Genomic DNA, 4,263 nt, shown 5'->3' with positions numbered 1-4,263 from the left:
GGGACCTGGTCCATTGACTGATAAGTGAAGGCATATATTCTATCAAGATCCACCTGATTAGCATACATCCTGTGTTCAGAGGTTTCCTCTTGGACATGAAATCTGCAGGGTATCCAACTATTTTGTAGAACTGCTCCCTAGAATGTCCCTTGCATCCATAGTGTTCACATTGTTGAAAATTCTTTCTAGTCTTGTAGCTTCCTCCTGAGGATCTAGTACTATTGTTGTATCCTCCACCATGATCACCAACACCTGAGAATGCACTGATGAATGTACTTTTGATGATCCTGCTCCATTTTTGTATGTGTGATTTCTGTAAGTGTACATTGTTGTGCCTTCTATCAGTCCTAAACCACTGGAACTATTGCTTACCAGACTTCTCTGACTCTCTTGATCAATCAATATTGCATACAACTTTGTTTAGTAAAGGAGCTGAACTCCTCATTAAGATCTGACTTCTATGAGGGGAATATGACTCATTTTACCCCATTAGAAACTGCAGAAGCCTTTGATAATCACAGTGTTCACCAAATTTTTTGGACTCATGACATGGAAAACTTGGACATGGAATTATAGCATCTACTCATCCCGGAGGTCTCTTAGACTTGAATGATAGTCAGCAATCAATATTGTACCCTGAGTGACAGAGTGAATCTCCCTATGTAATTGAAAATTTTTGGATCCATTCACAGTGTCAAACCTTTCTCTTCGATCTAGCCACACCTTTCGAGCATCAGAGACATACACAACAGAACTAAGAAGTCCAGGTCTCATTGCATTCATAATCCAGCTCATAACTATTGTATTACACTTTTCCCAATGATCATGTAGCTCAGACTCAAACATAGACTTATGGAATCTTCCATCTACAAATCCTAATTTACTTCGACCTACTAGACCAATTTGAAATGACCTACTCCACAAGGCATAGATTTATGTTCCGTTAATTGCATAGAGATTAGAGAACTACCTGGACAGGAAATGTGGTTGTGCGAGAACCACTTCAAGTACTGGTTGCTTGATTCTCTGCTCCTTCTGTTGCACCTCCAGACATGAGAGTCCTAAAGCTTTCTTTTGATTCACCTGTTTTTGGGAAGGATAGATCGAAGTACCTAGGTATTCTCTATGATCGTAGGCTCTGATACCATGTAAGCTTCATAGCTCAATCTTAAACACCATAGCTAGAAGAAAGGAAGAAGAGAGGATTGTATTGATTGTATAATGTGACTTGATACAATGTATTTGTACATAGTGTGTATTTATACTACAAGCAATTGCAATAACTAATCATGCCAACATGGCATCTTTCTAACTAACTTTTTACTGATTAGTTAACTAACTCAACCATATAGCTTGCTTAACCATCTTCATTAGTTAACAATAGGCTATTAGATTGAAACAACTCGAGTGAGAGCCCAAATGGATGAGGCGAGAAAGAATGACATCTCAACATTTGTTAGATCAAAAGATTAAATTCCAAAACAAGTGAGCTATCGATGGTTCCTTCATATATGAAGACAGAATTTGAAATACATTTAGTTGTTTTAGTATATTTTTGGTCAGTTTTATAAGTAAGGATGCAATATTTTTGCTAGGGAAGCTAATTTATTATTTCTTCAATGTTAAATTAGTAAGAATTTTTATTACTAGTACTTTCTATTATATAAAAGTTCGAGCTTTTTACCAGAAAACATAAAAAAAAATTTGAAAAATAATAGGGCTCTATATATCTAAATATTCAAGGTATCATATCATATTATATTATAAGTGGGAAGTCCTTTAGCTCAAAGTTGAATTACGAATTTGCCCTTATCTTGAACATTATTTGAATATATATAACATTATATGAAAACAAAAGCATAATATTTTCATTTTTAATGACCTGGAAAATAAATTAACACTACAATTACAATAAATAGGATAATTGAAAAGACAGTGAAACTTACATTTAAATAACCATGAATAGGGTAAACGAAAAGGCAATTGAAAGTAATAAATCTTTTTTCCAAGTGAATAATGACTTTCTTCAGGTAAATAAAGAAATTATGTTTCTTTTTTAAGTAAATCATTTCATCTTCATATACATTTCAAAAGGCATGGAAGATATAGGAACGCTATTTTAGTTAAGAAATCGAAGACTTTAAGACAATCATGAAGAACATATGAAGTGTGGTGTCTACGGTGATTTCTCGACAGCGACCACGGTGAGAAACTGATTTTGTGTTTCTAGAAATCTCATAGTCCTCCAGCATCCCCTTCCCTTCATCATTTTTCTTTTTTGAAACAGGAAGGTTTCAAATTCTTAACACTATTTCTTTGTTGTTGTTTTCTTCTAACCCCCCCCCACCCCACCCCTCCCTCCTCTTATTGTAGAATATGCCTCTTCTTAGATTTATATGTGATGAAATTTGAAGTGTTCTTGAAATTCAAGGTATATTGATTTATCCGAGTATTTCTATAACGCAATTTCAATCGGATATTCACTGGTTTTTTTCTTTCTTTATTTAATTAGTCTTTATTTGTTCCTTTTTACCCTTTTTACTTTTTATTCTTAGCTTGTTTTCATTTTTGAAAAGGTGAAATTTCAACAATAAATATGATGAATGTATATAATTGACAGGTAATAGTAAAATAATTTTACCTTTGAGATTCACACATGGTATTTTTCGCAGCTATAATTTTTTTATGCAATATATTTGTTCTCTTATTTTCATATATAGGCTTTTAAATTGTACACATCATCATTTCTCTTACAAGAGTTTTTCCTTCTCCTATTTAATTTTTGGGTGATTCAAGATTAAGATCTTAGTTAGAGAACATATTTTAATCTTAGTATGTCTTAGATATTATTTTCTCTTTAGTTTGAATTTGTAATATTTTTCCTTCGAATTATACATGACTCATCACAAGCATGTTTATAATGTTAATATTGGTTCGTCTGTTTTTTTTACTTTGTTAATTTATTTTCTGTTTATTAAAAATTAAATTTGAAAACTAAAAGATATCAATTGTTTTTACTATTTGAATAGAGTGATATTTTTTCATGAATACTGAAACATCATATCATCAAAAACTAACACAAATAGTGCTATATTTCATGTAAATACAATAAAATATACTCATATATAGACCCATGGGCTTATCACAAGTAATTGCATTCTCAAGACAATCTTATTGTATTGTCGTTAAGCTTCGATGTTTATGTTCTTTATAGAAAATATAAAATGTGTAATTGAAATTTATATTTCTGATAAATTTGTCTCGCGCCTTTGTTATTTCATTAAAGACATTACATACATTTATTATTATATTTCTATCATAAATTCATAGACATATTTTACACTCATGATTCACATATTTCTGGTTTGGTAGCAAATGCATCATTCTATTTTATGATTTATTTTAATGAATAAAAAATAAATAATAAAATTAATATTATTAATTTCAATATCTATACCTTATAACTCACTTCTAAATAAATAAAAAATTGTGATGATAGTAAGGGACAAACGTGCAACGCACGTTATCAGAAACTAGTATTATTATAAGTGGGAAGCTCCAAAGTAAAAAAGTTGAATTACTATTTTGCCCCTCTACTAAATTAAAACTTTTATAATTTTCATATAATCTTCTTATTCTCATTTCAAAATCTTGACCTTTCAAATTTCTCACACAATTTTTAAAAAATACAAATGAGTAATTATTCTTTAGAGACAAGAAATTAAAGTGGATTCATGTATCTTTTAAAGTTAAATTTCATCTCTATATTTTTTATACTTATTTTAATAGTATTTGACCTTTCAATTTTTCACGTGTCTTTTCATGTTTCTGTAATATTGTTCTATAAATTTATCATTACCAAGAAAAACTTTTATTTACTATTCCTATAATTCTTGTGTGTATGAACTCTAAAATTATTTCAATCATTAAATTTTCTTTCTTTCATCTTCCAATAGTATCTTCTTTTTGCATTCTTCACTCCTATTTTAAAATATAAAATTTCTTTATTATTATTGGTTGTACATAGTTTAATCTTCTTAATGATATTTATTCTGATTAGTCTTTACACGTTCATTAAATACTCTATAAAATGTATCATAAGGTGGGTTTGTCCAATTATCTCATTTGACTTCTTTGGTTAGATTTCTACTTCAAAAAGAGTCTAATTCAGGTAAATCTATTCTAATATAACTAATTCAGCTACAAATATTGACCAACACTTTTTATATTATTGTTAAGCTATCAAGTTGTTCACTTCTTTTA

The sequence above is a fragment of the Solanum pennellii genome, chromosome 11, assembly GCF_001406875.1.
Source record: "Solanum pennellii chromosome 11, SPENNV200".
In the NCBI taxonomy this organism is placed as follows: Eukaryota; Viridiplantae; Streptophyta; class Magnoliopsida; order Solanales; family Solanaceae; genus Solanum; species Solanum pennellii.
Note: the sequence above shows the minus strand (reverse complement) of the source record.